Source organism: Misgurnus anguillicaudatus, chromosome 21 (genome assembly GCF_027580225.2).
Source record: "Misgurnus anguillicaudatus chromosome 21, ASM2758022v2, whole genome shotgun sequence".
NCBI lineage: Eukaryota > Metazoa > Chordata > Actinopteri > Cypriniformes > Cobitidae > Misgurnus > Misgurnus anguillicaudatus.
In genome coordinates, this window is record NC_073357.2 from 27,517,166 (window position 1) to 27,533,874 (window position 16,709).

Below are 16,709 nucleotides of genomic sequence, written 5' to 3' on the forward strand. Positions count from 1 at the left end.
TGCACTTGTCTTGGAAACCATGAAGAACGTAGCCTTGCCCCAAATGTGATAAGGCACAGATTGCATTGTGAGTACCTAAGGATGGAAAAGTGAGCCATTCGGAATGAGGAGGAAGAAGCGATTCAAAGGTCATTAATAACTAATGCTAGTGTGACTAATGCTGAGTGTGCTTCATGCAGTACTACAGAAGCCGGGCAGCACTAACATGTCAGTGAGTGGTTTAATGAAGAGAGAAAGAGTTTATCTCCTTGTCCAGTTCTGTGGATGCCCTCTCGTGATTCTTTTTTTTTAAATAGGTGTCTGTTTTAGCCGAGGAAATGTGTGAAAAATGAATCAGCGGCGTTAATCATAATAGTGAAGTTGTGGGTGAGTTTCAGCCTGCTATGTAGGAGGAGAGTTATGAAAATGTGTTGTTATTTTGCATTATCCTCCGTGGCTTTGATCAGGAGCTGGGAAGGATGCTTTGCATAAAAATTGGACTTGGAACAGAGTCGGCATGCATGTTTATGTTTTTGACTCGGAACGTGATTTGCATTTGTGGAAATGTGCCATTTTGTCACTATTTAGCAAAGGCAAAGCACTTTGATGGCAGTGTATGTTAAACTTTGGCTCAACAGTGCAATGCTCAACTTGGATTGAGGGCCCATGTGGCATGTCACTCTACTCACCAGCAGTGACATCCGTGTCTAAAACACACACCATTTGAATAAGTGTGAACATGAGGTTTCCTTGTCCGTAGTGTGTCGTCTTACTGGTGCAGTGACTTGACACCACAGGCTTGTGTTACAGATCACTGGAATCCCAGCAGCACCCACAAACACAGATTTAGAGAAGGAGAAAAAACCCTACACCTGCTTACCCTCTAACCCCTGGGTGGTGATGTTTTAAATCGTCTAGTTTGGGAACCAACGTGACATTCCAAATGTTTTTTCTTTCTTAATACATGTTCCTGGGCTTATTATGCTTGATTTGTCTGCATTTGAAATTCTGGTTTATATCACCTAGGCCGCACAGACAGTGAAAACAATGTTAACCAACAGCCAAAATAGGTGCTCTTGTAGGTAATACAGCTTATTGTTATTTTAACTTAGGCATGATTTTACAGAAAAGGCTTCGCTAAGCCAGGACTAGGCCTTAGTTGAATTAAGATGTTTAAAGGTTCTCTAAGCGAATCTGTGTGTTGATTTTTGAAATGTGTTTTCAAACAAACTGAGTGTAGTTAACTCCTCCTCTCCCTTCCGTGCTTTCATGAATGCACCCAAACCCAACCCCCAAATCCTTCTTGGCATTTATTGGTTAGAACACTTTGTTATGGTTTCTGGTGTAGGTTTGGCCAGTTTGTTATTATTGCAGTTTGTGGAGGCTGGGCGGTCTACAGAGATCGCGTTTTTTTACAGTTTGATCAGCGGACGGGAAGCAAGCAGATAGTGAGGAGATGTTTGCTGTATGTAACAAAAAATGTTTTATGGTCTAAAACGCGTGAATTCGCTTAGAGAACCTTTAACCTCTCGACGCGCACTAGCTCGGGGGCGGAAAGACGTCAGTTTTTTAAACCCTGCTAACAATATCTATATATAGCCTACTGTCTACAAACATGAATAATATTAACATTACTGATACTGTACATCGTTTATAAGGTCTACGGGTTTAGCATCAGTGTATGGTCTCTGTTTTGAGATACAGATGCTCTAGCGTCATAAATTTAGTATTTTGTTACAGAAGTCCAGATGACAACATGCAAGATATGAACGAAACTCCTTACCTTTGTGTTGATATTAGATCGCGAATCGAATCCAGTCTGTTTCAGATGTGTGAATAATCCATAAAAACTCTGCAATAAAATACAGCCAATGACCATTTTTGTCCACAAATGCGTATAATCCGTGAAATATAGATATATTGTCCATTGTTTACATCAGATTTCACATGAACGTCTTGTAATAGAATATAATAAAAAATCTGAGGACTATTTACATCTTAACACTTGTATATGAGATTACACTTGGTTCAAAACTGCGGTCAAACATTGTTTTTAAAAGTAGGTGGGAGTATAATACATAATATCCAAACAGTGCTGACAATATCGTGACGTCATCGGACTTGCTCGTTCCGCCAATGACTTCATGGAAAATATTGATAGAGAAAACATTTAGCCAATTAGATAACGAATCCAACGATCTTTGTGTGACGTTTTATTTCCTGGTGTGGAAACAGCATTTTATACACTTACATAAGGATAAATAATAATAAGGAGGAACGTGTATGCATGTAAACACAACTTTTATTTTGGGGCTGACTGGCACTTAGAAAAGTCACTAGTCTTACAAACTCTTGCAAGAACCTCCTTTTTGGGCCGATTGACCTCAAACGTGAAATATAACTTCTTTAGACTTGTGGCTTTGGCATCACTGCATTTCTAGGTTTCACACATTTATCATTAAGATTTTTAGTATTAAAAAAGATGTTATGCAAACATTTTTTTTTTTATTACAATGTACTTCAGCCTGACAGCCTCTCTAACTTTTTAAATGTTTATCTTAAAATAATTTTGAAACCTGGGAAATGAAGCTCAAAGTGTCTCTAATGATACCGCAGTTATGCTTACTCTAAATGGTTTAGTAAAAACAAAAGTAGGTCTTTTCATGGTTTGGGCCAGAGTGGGGGTGCTTTTCAAGAGGTTAAGAATCTTTTATAAACATGCCTTAGAAAAGTATGTTACTGGTGTGTATCATAAAGGGGACTTTATCATCAAAATCTGACTTTTCCATGTTTAAGTGGTATAATTTGGTCCCCATTGCTTCTATTATCCTAGAAAACACGAAAAGATCAAAACAATAACTTAGTTTTGATAAACCATTGTCTGCAAGCACGTGAAAAATAGGTCAGTGAAATTTAGCTTCCCTCTGATGTCAGAAGGGGATAATGCCTTCCCTTAATCTGCACTATCCAACCACGACACTGCCATTTCGTGCAGAAATCATGGAATATGGAAGTCAATGGTCACTCTCTGCTGTGTGTTTACTATAATTTCTCAAAATATCTTCTTTTGTGTTCAGCAGAAAAAAGAAATTCATACAGGTTTAGAACAGCATGAGGATGAGTAAATGATGACAGTATTTTAATTTTAAGGTGAACTATCCCTTTAAGATGCAAGTTGGTTTCAGTTGAGACCGCTGAAACATTTGTTTTAGTCTAGGACTAGCCTGAAGCATTGTCTTTGGAAACTGGGGAAAATGTAGTCAAGGTAATAGAACATAAAGATTTGCAAAAGAAGTTTTACCAATAATGTCTCATGGCATGGGGTGAACACCAACTCGACCTTTAGCTTCAAAAAGATACAAAGCACAGTTTGTGACACAGTTGCTCGCCGGGTACTTCAGTGATAGCTGCCGACTGCTCTGGGTATGTTTGTGCTTGTGTTCACTATTCACTGGGATGGGATAAGGTCACAAGCGGAGGTCACATTTAGGGTATGGGTTACCATAATTTTATTCCTAATAGGCAAAGTTATGTCCTGCTCTTAATTTTCTCATTAAATATTAGGAGTGTCACAATTCTCCAAATCCTCGATTCGATTAAATTTTTGATTCTAAGGTCATGATTCGATTCTCGCTTTTTACAAAAAAAAATGCTAGGCCATTTTTAGACTAGACTTTTATGAAATATAATATCTGACCTTGAACCCGGAGATGCCCTGCCATGTTAGTCGTGCTGCCAGTGGAAAAATATGGTACGCGCGCATACCTGATAAAACGAAACTTCCTGTCAGATGAACATTCATGTCAGTACTTTGTACCTTAAAAACGCGCTTTTATTACCGTCAGACGAGATTGTGAGGCTATACCCCAATAAGTCATGTTTAAATGCTGTTTTCATAACTCTTAAGCAACTGAAATAAGTTGTTGTTATACTTAAACAGATCTTAGTTTAGAGAAACGACCAGTCTTGGCACAGACGCTGCTCTGCTGTACACGCGTGTTCTGTTCTGATTGAGTTCAGCTGAAGGTGGGAGGTGTTTGCTGTTTTTTGTTTCCCATGTAAAGAGGAGCTTGCATGGTGTCTCCTACATCTGCCATGCTATCTTTTGATTGGCTGTGGTGGCTAGCTAAGTTAAAGGAGGTTGACTCGCAGCACTCAACACGTGTTTTTTTCCCGCTTGGCAGGCCGACCGGACATGACATGGGAGCGTGGCAGCATCGACGATTCCATTTTTTTAATTCGAAGTTCGAGGTTGTGATTGATTTCTATTTAAAATTTAAATCTTGACACCCTTATTAAATATTTTAATAAATCTTTAAAATATGTCACATTGCATAAGTTCTATTTCTTTTTGAGTGCCATTATAGCCAGACTTTAAAGTTCATTCATAGCAGCTATTTACAACTAGATGTTTTGCTGGCTTTTGTAACTAGTGTATCCAGCTATACTCAAGTGAAATGGTCTGTGAATAATGAAGAATAATAATGGATAATGTGTAATGTCTTGCATCTTTTTGCCCATTCTGTCTGGCTGTCACTATTTGTGCCTGCTGCTGAACCTTTTGTGGACTGTCAGAAATGTCAATGCACCTGTTTTTATAGATCATCCATTGTTTATGAGATCAAATGAGAAAAAAGCCCTCAAAGTATGTACTGTGCTGTGGTTAGGGCAGTATTTTACCACCGCGGTAAATTGGTGCATTACCACCGTGGTGGTAAAATACTGCCCTAGTTATAGAATGTGTGTGTGTGGGCGCGCACGGGTGCATGGGCAAATGTGCACACTCACATTGATGCATATAGGCTTATATATAATGCATACATATATTTTAAAATGTAAACGAGGATCAGATATACGTTTCCTAAAGGAAAACACCATCGTTTTTCAATATTTTATGACGTTCTTACTTCTTACCTCAACTTAGACAAATTAATACCTATCTTTTTTCAATGCATGAACTTCATCTTTGTACAGTGCGTCATGAATGTGTTAGCATTTAGCCTAGCCCCATTCATTCCTTAGGATCCAAACAGGGATGAAACACTTCCATGTTTTTCCTATTTAAAGACTGTTACATGAGTAGTTACACGAGTAAGTATGGTGGCACAAAATAAAATGTGGCGATTTTTTTTAAGCAGATAAAATTGAGAACTATATTGTATGGCGGAAGAGAACTTAGTTCGCTGCACTACAACCTCAGCGCATAGTAACATCATCACTCCTGACTACTCCCCCTCTCGCTCAAACTTCCATCAATATTACTGCACTCGAGGTTGAAGAAGTGCTAAAATTTAACGTATAATAATAATAATAATACTTGAAAATAGAAGTGGTTTCTATATTTTTAATATATATTTATTTATTTTATAAAAGTAAATCTTTTATTAACCGTATCTTAAAGGGATTGCGGAGGATTTTCTTTTTCCGGGTGGATCATCAAGACTATTGGTCCTCCTAGTTGTCAATCAGGAGTGTTGCGCAATTGCGTTTTTTTCAAAAGTGGAGAAGGCGGTTCTTTTCTAAAATTTGAGAAAATCCTCCGCTATACCTTTAAATGACTTTGGCCTTTTAAAACCTTGCACTAAACCAACAAATTACATTTCTGAATACATTTCTAAACTATTATACTATAACAGTGGTTCCCAAACTTTTTCAGCGTGTGGCCCCCCTTGTGTACGGTGCATTCCTTCGTGGCCCCCCAAAGAAAATTTGTGACAACAAACTGTTCTAAAACTCAACATTTTAATAAAAAAAAAACATTGTTATGAAAAAGTAGTGCTTTTGGTTAGCAGCCTAATTTTTTTAGGTCTAATTACACAGAATTCATGATAAAAATGTATTTCAGAAAATCTCATAAAACTGGGGCCCCCCTGGCACCATCTCCCGCCCCCCCTGGGGACCCCGGCCCCCAGTTTGAAAACCACTGTACTATAATAACGTTTTTACCACCAGTAAATGTTTCTGTTTTTATTTATTTTTGTTTTTTAGTCACAGTATTGGCTTCATTATGTTCCATCTCTGTTATATCACGGATTAAAGGAGTTTGCGATCTTTGAATGGGTAGTCAATGCTACACATGCTAGCTGCACAGAAATAAATAATATTACTCCTCTATGTGTAATATGTGTTGCATTACATCTACGGCTTTGCCTCCCTATGCAGTGTTTACATTAGAAGCTGTGACTTGTTGATGTGAACTAACCCCGCAGAAGCTGTTGGCTGAGTAACAGCTGATATCCACCCGGACGTAACAAATCTTCTCTGGACAAACACTACAAAGTCCCGACCAGATTAACTGATCGCATGGTAACAATTATATGATTGATGCGAGGCGTAGATGAGGAATTAAAATCCGATCAAGCATTCCGTTATCCTCGCCAATCGCCATCACGGAGAGCTAAAAGCTAATAAATAGTGACTCCATAAGTTTTCCTTTTCAATAAAAGTCCAATATAGCAGTATTCTCATCCCTTAAAACTGCCAATAATCATGTATATGTGTGTGTGTGTATTATATATAGTGTTTGTGTCAAACATTTGGACACAGTTGTTACCATTTGTGTTCATGTTTCATGTGTAAAAAACACAGTATTTTTCAAACAATTTACTTATCTGTATAGCACTGTTTTACTGTCCTAAAAACGGGCTGATGTCTTCCTTGTTCTATGAAGTCCCTCTTTCAAAAATACGTAACGAGTTGTGTAGCTTGTTAAGTGCGTTGTGATTCAACAGCAGCTTAGCTTAGGAGTCGCTTGATCCAAAGCTTGCGACTGACGTATTCCTGTGGGTGGAGTTTAGTCAAAAACTCTTCTATTGACGTCAATCAACTGGGAAGTAGAGGGCTGTAGTACAAACCGGCATTCGCTGTAGGCTTTAAAAGGGGAATTCTGTTAAAGAAAATATATCGCCTGGCAGTGAACTTTGAGCTTTATCATCTTGCAGGTATTATTTATGCTCTAACAGCAAAATTACACACTAACTAAAGTTTGAAAAATGGGATCAGGAAGAACGTGACTTTTAATATGTGTATCAACATGCCCCCCCCCCATAATGGTCAAGCTCTAGGTAGTACCATGCAACATAAACATTTTTATCAACTGTATCATAGTTGATTGTGACACTCCGTAGTATCACTGATCTCTTTCAGGTCCCTTTGTCCTGATCAGTCTCAAAGACTCGTATAGGTTTTTCACTGCAGTGATTTACTCCATTTAAAATCCTTGCTCCAGTAGGCAGATCATTTCACAGGAATTAAACTTTGTTTTTAATATCAGTAGTTTGTTGGGTGTGTGACAACCTAAGCTGATCTGCAAAAACTTAACTGCATTTCATTTTCAGTAATCGTTTCAGATGCTCCGATATAAAACCACCTAGTGTCATGTAATCTGTAGGGATTTACAGATTACAGTATACACACATTTGTAGTAAATCCTGATTTTAGATATGCGGCAACTTCAGGAAATCTTAGTCATTGAGTCGTGCAGATAAGTTACATCCATAGTCATTTAATCTTGGGAGGATGTAGCCTAACTATAAATTCTTCAGTTCATAAAAGTTGTTTGTTATCTCCTATTACGTTGTGGGGTGGTTTCCCGAACAGGGATTAAACTAGTCCTGGACTAATATAAATGTAAGGGCTGTCCAAACTGAAAACAACTTGCACTGACATATCTTAAAATACATCAGTGTCCTTTGTTTTGCCTCATAATGCACACAAGTAATGTTTTTAGTAAGGCATGTTTGTTAAAACTAGTAATTTTTCCGAATTAAACTAAGGCCTAGTCTTGGTTCAAGAAAATCCATGTTTGGGAAACCACCCCCATGTGTTTCTCATGGTTAGTTAGTCTTATTGCAATTTCCAAAGACATCCTCACATTTTAAGGCATCTTTTCTCATACTCTGTCATTTAGGTATGGTGAAATCTGAAGGGGTGGGGTGAAGGATACATTACATCAGATTCACTGTCATTACTGATAAAAAATGACTAGATAGATCATCACCGTATAATCAACTCTGTGGTAATCTGCTCTCAGTGAGGTCCTATAGCCTTATATGGCTACAGGGAAGGCCCATAATATAATGATCTGACCATGTTACAATGTTTTGCTGTATAACCAACGTGAAAGGAGCAGTGCAGTCACAGTGGGCTTAAATCTGAATCGATTTAGCATATAACACGAAGACACATTTTTGGACTTTGAAAGGAAAGTTGGCTTAATCATGCGTTTTCTTGTTTGTATTGTTTTTGGCTTTTTTTAAAAGCTTAAATAGTTTCAAAAGTTCTTATATTAGTAAAGAAAGCAAATGCATTACACTGTTTTATTACTGTAACCAACCAACGAAGCTTGAAAGCACATGAGCACAGAGAACAATGTGCACTTCACCTTTTTAATGGGTTTGGGTTTCAATGCCAAATTGTTGGCAAGATCTACCTTAGTCACTCTAGTAGGTCTTGTAAGTTTAAGTTACATAAAAATTGCTGTTAATAATGAAGAAGGGCTTAGTTGGTAACACTGTTACCTCAGATCAGTTCACCTTTATTCAATTCCCAAAGTATATTTTGTTGCAGCATATACATTGCATGATACATAAAACAACACATAAACACAATTCACAATAAAAATGCAAATTTGACCTTATATTTAAAAGCTTTACAGCTGAGCGGACAAATTAATATTTAAACAGATTTGTTTTAGTAATGATAATTATATATCGAATACCAGAAGGGAGATGGTCAAACTCATTATACATGTGGTGGGAATCATCTGATAATATGCTCTGGGCTTTTCCAAAACCTGTCTGCCATATAACTGGGCCATAAACTGCTGCGTCCTCCCTGTTACTTTACTACACTGGTTTACAACGCACTTTTCTTAGTGACTTATGATGAATGCGGAGGCTGATACACTATGCTGATACTCTCTCCTGAGTGCAGAGAAGTCTACCGGTGACTTTACCGGAAGCTAGTTATTTTTATATGTAAAGTTTTAAATATGGATATTCCTCTTACAAAATCCCATCGATTACGCCTTAGAAGGCCTTTATTTATCCAACTGAAGCCATGTGGATTACTTTTGCGAAGGATATATGCACTAAAGGTCTTCACGGGTTCATTTAGATTTGAAAACCCGAGGTCCAACTCGAGACCCGATCAAGGTTCGGACCCGAACTCTCTCGCGTGTGTGCGTCAATGGCCTTTTCATACCTCTCCTCTGTTTTCCAAGAGCGCTTGCGACATTGTGTGGCTGGAGGTAGGTTAATTTTTATTGAGACAGACATGTCAGTCAATTTTAACAGTATCTTTTAACAGTATACATACTGGGAACTATATTCTCAGAAGACGAAGCACTGCTACTCGGGCGGAATGATTTGCACAACTCTGACCGAACTCTTTGCTCCTTACCAGGCTTCTCGGGTGCTGTGAGCAAATCACTCCGCCCAAGTAGCAGTGCTTCGTCTTCAGAGAATATAGTTCTCAGTATGTATCCTGTTAAAAAATAGCTGTGTCTCATATGACCTTGTTATTTGTACACGCTGTAAATCACAACAAAAAAATATAGGAAATTGTTCTCGTTATTTTGTCACTTATTGGGAGCAGTATGCTAGCTGGAGCCATTCACTTCCAGTCTTTGTGCTAAGCTAAGCTAGCGGGGGCTGCGTCAGACCGAGTTACAGCACGCACGGAGATGAGAAAGGTATGTATGGACATATCTAACTCTGGGGGATGCAGTGAATAAGCTAAACACCCAAAATGTGGGCTTGTTCCTTTAAAAAAAGTTATTTAGGCACGTCGGGTATAAAGTGATTTGGGTCATTTCGGGTCGGGTACATTTCTTTGGACCTAAGAAGACCTCTAGTATGCACATTCTTTGGACTTTAAAGGGACATTCTACTTTTTCTAAAAATATACTCATTTTCCATCTCCCCTAGAGTTAAACATTTGATTCTTACCGTTTTGGAATCCATTCAGCTGATCTCTGGGTCTGGCGCTAGCACTTTTAGTATAGCTTAGCACAATCCATTGAATCTGATTAGACCATTAGCATCGCGCAAAAATATAAACAAAGAGTTTCGATTGGTTACTTTCAATAGCATTTTCGGGCAGTGCGTAATATCTCTAAGCCTGCTGCAGCCATGTTACATCAGAACCGAAAGAAACGTTAAAACGCCTCTTATATATTGTAGTTGACTGAATGCATGATGGTTGGCCTCTGGAAATGTATCTGGAGAGTCTACCATCTGATACTGTCTGTATTGAGTTGTTATTATTACAGCATCACAGCCTGAAGTCTGCAATTAAACCAACCAGTTTAATGATCAATACGTCATTGAACATAAGTTCCCACATCTGTGATTACTATTTCCATTGACATGTCTGTGAAAGTACCACACCCAAACAAATGAAAGTATCCTAAAAAAAACTCAGGCCAGATTCACCTTTGTGACGGGAAGAATTTGAATACAGTGAGAAAGCAGCGCAGGGCGTTGACACAGAGTTTGATGTGTAAGCTTAATGTGAGACTGTGAACACTGCAAACTATAAACCCTCTTTAGCTCCCTGACTGACCTTCCTTCAGTAGCTCGAACAGGGCTCACATTTACACATGGCTTTGCATTTTGTAAAGCACTGCGAGCATGGAGTCACTGTGTTGAGATCAAGTCCAGAGTCTTTACCCCGCTGTGTGTGTATGTGTGAACAGGCCTTTCCAGTTAAGTTGGGTGTGAAGCTGACTGAAGGGAGTGCCAAGGCCTTCTCTCTGTTTTCAGGAGCTTGACGTCATGAAGGTGTGCGTGCGTGGAAAAGACAGACGAGTCAATGCTGGTTTTATCCAAACTGAAGTGTATTATTGTTTTGCTTTGCATATGTTACATATAGTGTATATTTTAGTCTTTGTCTGCACCCTGCAGATTTTCCTGTGTTGTGTCCAGATCTCTTCAGACTTTGTCACTGTCTGTGTTTTTATATGATAACTTCACTCCACATGGACAAAAAGTATGCACCACACCCTGCCGCGCTCCAGAAAGCGCCGGCCACCCGCCTGATCTTTATTCCCAGAGGATTTACTGCTCATTGAGAGAGAGCATATTCATTTCAGGATTTTTTATTCACTGTTGATGTTTTTTTGACATAGGACTGGCTGCAGAAGTGAGGAGAATAAGCAGAAAGATCTCTCTGTCAAACTTCTGTTTGCGCCCTTTGCTGGTGCTAGACTTGGTTTTAAATAGAGATGGTGTGGGATTTACGGTCTCATGCGTTACCTTCATGCCCTGTGCTTCCTGTATTCACTGTTGCATTAGTTCATCCTTTCTTTTCTTCCTTTGTATGTTTCGTCTGACTGGTTTGATTTGGGACATACAGTGCAACTGAAGTTTGATACTCAGAAACAGAACAATCCCACCCCGTCTCTCTCTCTCTCTCTCTCTCTCTCTCTCTCTCTCTCTCTCTCTCTCTCTCTCTCTCTCTCTCTCTCTCTCACATTTGTGTTATAGTCAGGCCAGCACACTTACCTGTGGTGTTTGTCTGTGTACAGCAGTACACTGTGTGTTTTTTTGGGGTGGGAGTATGTGTGAAATGTTCTCTGCTTGGCTTTTTCATTTGATGCTGCCATAACATATTAGCCATCTATACACTGTAGCTAAATTCAGTTTTACTACCAAAATAACTCCCGCGAAATAGAGGTAGTGAAGACCACATGAACTGAAATCAACTAGTTGTTGATAAAATATTCAAATTAGGGCTGCACGATTTGGGTAATTTGTCTCATTGTGGTTACTGATGCTAATATTGCGATGCGCGGTTGGGATTATACTAAATGGCATCATGAGTCAACTTGATGGGTTTTAAGGAAAATCCACACACAGTTTAGCTAAAATGTGTATTTGTAAAACTAGAAATGTTTTCGTATTGCCACGTGATGTAGCAACTGCTCAGTGTCAGTAATACTAAATCCAAAATACAATTTTTTTTAGCTACCAGATCTCTGTCAACCTTCTTTGCATCCATCTTTGTTCTGGTATAAGTGACGACGCACGCCACACACTTGCATGCCACACGTGCACTGCCGTTTTTGTTCATTTTTCTTTCTTTTTTTAAACGGCAAGGAAAATCATCAAACTGTTATCACAAAGTTTGTGTTAACAAGTCCACACATTTATTTATTTAATATAATTGCAACATTTTGCTTGAACGTTTTGAGTTTACTCGCTTCATTCGCCCGTGAAATTGTAGTCATTCGAGACATTCATGTGAAAATTTGCATCATGGGAGAGGCTTCCGCGACTCCGCTCGCTCCCTGTAACGACGTGACTACTACAGCAAGCTCCTTATTGGTTACGGCGGCGCGAATATCCGCCAAAGTTCAGATTTTTCAACTCGCGTGTTTCCCGCGGCAATGCTCGGATGGTGCTTTCCACCGCATTTACACAGCAGCTAGCAAATACAATTACTAGTTAGGATGTAATTTAGGGGTGCACCGATATATCGGCCTATGATGCTTGCTATGCTTCTCAATGAATTAGGGCCGATTCACACCGGCTGCGTGGCGTGTGCGTTTTTATTTAGGCTCCCATGTTAGCAGGTTTGACAGTTCACACCGCCTGCATGACACCCACATCTCAGGTGCGGCTCGAGTCGCGCAGAAAATGCGGGCATGCTAGGAATAGGACTGACGCCTATTTTTCACGCCGCACGCAAGCGTCTTGGAAGCGTTTCCAGGCAAAATATATGTCACCTATAGCAACAGGGCATGGTCATGCACGATTCTGGTATGTACAGACACAGAAAACGCAACGCAGCTGCCACGCAACTGACATGCAACAGATACGCCACGCAGCCGGTGTGAATCGGCCCTTACGGTGAAATGTCGCTACATCCAAAACCAGGTAGCGGTCTCGTGCAGAAATGCGTGCTGCAGACGAGTAACTATACACACGCAGTTATGACACACAGCTCCAGGAAATGGCTTAATGATACATTTATATTGCTGTCCTTCAAAACTTTTCAGGTATTTTCATGATAATAAAGAATATGTATAATGATTATGTTTGACGAGTGTTGCTTTTTCAAATGCATGTTATAAACGACTCAAACTAACAGTGATTTCAGATCGATAAGGACTTACTGATCAAAAGCCATAGTACATGAAATAGCTGTGAATAATATCGGCTGTGCGATTCAGAATAGTTAATGGCCATGTATTATTAGTGTATATCGGCATTTATCGGTGCACCCCTAATGTAATTGATTTGTTGCAGGTAACATACACCAATTTATTAAACTACATGTAAAATAAGTTAAAATATCCAGTGTTATCCAGGTACATGTTTTAATGAGATGAGTATTATGGCTATATCCATATTTTTTTATTCGTTTCACGTCTAATCCCGTTTTCCTGACCTAGGCACCTAAAATCTAAGACCTTTAACTCATCTATAATGTTTCGTTTGTGTTAAGTTCTTCCACTATCCATCTCTGTAATGTCTAATCAATGCCCCGCACCTTTTCGTATTTGACTTCAAGTGGGCTTGCGTAACATTTTATCGGTTGATTAACTGAGGGCATGGTGACATAAAAAATTGACGCGTAGTGCAGTGCAAGTGAGAAGTTAAAACTTGGTGGCACATTGCGTCTAAAACGGTTTAAAACGGTCACAGTCTACTAAGTTACTAGCACATACAGTTTTACACTCACCACAGTGCAACAGCACCTTGGGTCATGCCACAATACCACCCTGGGTGTGCTTTTTTATTATTAAATGGCTTGTCATCAATTATTCCTCACATATTTTTGTAATGAGATTAAATTGTTAATTTAATTAATGTTCAATAAACTTATTTAAAATATGTAAGAGAAAGCTTTAGTATAAAGAAGCAACAGAAAGTTTTACTGTTTCGAAATGATCTGCATGTACTAACTAAAATACCATAAAGATGATAAAGGAGATGTTTGTAATAAAAAAATCTATGCATTAAACACGTTTGGATGTAGTTTAAGTTTCTTGCCTCAACTTACGACTATGGGATACGGGATAGTTCACCCAAAAATGTTGTCATCATTTACTCACTGTTGTTACAAACCTGTATAAATTTCTTTGTTTTGATAAACACAAAGGAAGATATTTTGAGTAATGTTTGTAACCAAACCGATCAGGGCCCTATTGACTTTCATAGTAGGACAAAAGAATACCATTCATGGAAGTGAATGAGGCTCAGTGATCGGTTGGTTTGGGTACAAACATTCCTCAAAATATCTTCCTTTGTGTTCATCAAAACAAAGAAATGTATACAGGTTTGTGGCAATATGAGGGGGTGAGGAAATGACGAGAGCAAGTGCATTTTTGGGGGAACTATCTCTTAAAAGTCCCGGTGCCACCAACTGTACAAATTGTTGGCACCAGTGCCACCCCTCTCAAATTTAAGTCTAGAGCCCCGCCTCTGTTAAGTTAAACTGAAAAACATAATCCTTTAAACGCTAGACAACAAAACCTTGCTATGGTTACCTGTGTGTCAATCATCATCCAGTAGTTTCAGGAATGAGTGTTGTTCTGTACACACATGGAACGATCATTTGAGGAATTCCCTCCTGTATTAAAATGCTGTTGTCACTCCCAAAACTTTTCAGTGTGTACGGGGCCATTGTTTAAGAGTTTGCAGTTTGAATTGAATCTGATGAGATAAGAGAAATCTTATGTTGTCTTTGTTGTACTGGCAAACTGTAGATTACAAAAACATCTGCTACACCTGTAGTACCTTCATGAACAATTTCATATAATGAGCTTTCTTTAAGACTAATAGGTGCCCAAGTTGGCTTTAAAACAAATGAACAACCACTGAAACTGGAGAACTGATTGACTGGATGTTTACACAGTTAAAGATGTTCGCTCACAAGAACACTAAAGTATGTTACTAAAAGTCATATGGTTTGTTTTAATATCTTATTTGTATCAATTTTGGGAGGGAGGTTTGCAAAAGCGGAATTTTATAGGAAACTCATGGTGTGTGTTTGTGTATGCAAAAGAGAAGCAGCAAGATGTGGTGTATGTGTAGGTGGTGATGTATTTATAGTCCTTTTTCATCGTGACTGTCGCTCTCTGGGCGTGTATGACCGCATCTGTGTGCGAGTTTTCTCTTTCTAAGCCGAGATGGCCTGCACTCAGTGTTTGGTATATTATGCCCAATTTCACTTTCACCACAACCTGTGAGAAAGACAGATGAAGAAGAGGAGAAAGTAATGGGGGGGCAGAGGGTACAGGAAGACGGAAGCTGTCCTTTAGAAAGGTAAAGAAAAGATAGCAAGAGGACGAATAACAGATCTCCATGGCAACGCTGCAATCACGACCCAGCAACTGACTGCTTCTTTAAAGATGCTCTGGATTGTGTGCAGAACAAGAGTGCATGCTTTAGCTTTAAAGCTGCTTGTATAGTAAGTGTTTATAAAATTCCAGTACTGCTGGCTGGTTCAATCCGTCTCCTACAAACAACAAACAAGAGAAAAGTTGAGTGAAAAGCTCTGTGATGACACTAATAACCAATTAGTCATACCGTTCTGTAGGTACATCAAGCATTTAGAAGAGTTTCTGGGTCTGATCAGCTGTCCTGTGCTCCTGCTGAGCTGAACCAGTGTCAGCTCAAACACCAGATCTCAGGAGAGGGTGGTAGTTAAGGTCCAATGTTGAAGTGAGCAGGAGTCCCAGTAAACCTAAAAAAGATTCTGCGACAGACAGCGCATGTTGTCAGGAAGAACATTATCCTATCCTCACTGCTGTCTGTGTGTGTTGGAGGGTATAATTACAAAGAGAGATAGATGATGACAAGACCCAGTAAAAGAAGGAGAGAGGAAAAAAGTAAATTATGTTTCACCCAGACAAACCTTCATCCTAGATGGTTCTTTAATAGTAAGGTAGATGCCAAAGAACATAGTTCAAGATACTAAAAATTAGCCCTTTGCCGACTCTGGCCCTGTTCCGTAACCTTGCGAGCTGCCATGCTGTCTACTGCCTATGTAAGCAGTTGCCTACTAAAGGGACATTCATGCTGATAGTGCTTTGATGAGCCAAAGCGACCGGAAGTCATTTATTTTCAGACTGAGTTTTAAAAGCTATTTGGGTTCAATTGAGTTGAATGTGATCTGCAAGTTACTAGTTGATGTGAAGCTCATGTGATCCATTACCTGATGCACTTCTGTATCGTATCAGTATATTGTTTATACTACATCAATTTTATTTTATTTAAAAAAAAATGTTGTGAATATTTTAGTACTAAATAGACTAGCTATGTTTGAAATGTTATAGTCTACTCATTTTCAATATTAAAATATGTTATTACCTTAACTAAGAATTGTTGATACATCCCTCTATCATCTGTGTGCGTGCACATAAGCGCTGGAGCGCGCTGCGACGCTTCGATAGCATTTAGCTTAGCCCCATTCATTCAATGGTACCAATCAGAGATAAAGTTAGAAGTGACCAAACACATCAATGTTATTCCTATTTAAGACGAGTAGTTATACGAGCAAGTTTGGTGGTACAAAATAAAACTTAGCGCTTTTCTAAGCGGATTTTAAAGAGGAGCTACATTTTATGGCGTAATAGCACTTTTGGGAGTACTTCGACTCGGCGCAGTAACACCCTCCCTCTCCCATTATGAGAGGAAGAAGGGGAGTGGACTTTTCAGGCGAGTCGAAGTACTCCCAAAAGTGCTATTACGCCATAAAATATAGTTCCTCTTTTAAAT

The 16,709-nt window shown here is 39.0% G+C and overlaps 1 protein-coding gene across 4 annotated transcripts in view; it reads left to right on the forward strand.

The window, feature by feature from the left end:
* mark2b (MAP/microtubule affinity-regulating kinase 2b) overlaps nucleotides 1–16,709 on the forward strand; it is a 68,176-nt gene that overhangs the window by 1,418 nt on the left and 50,049 nt on the right. The gene's annotated exons all lie outside the window — the stretch shown is intronic.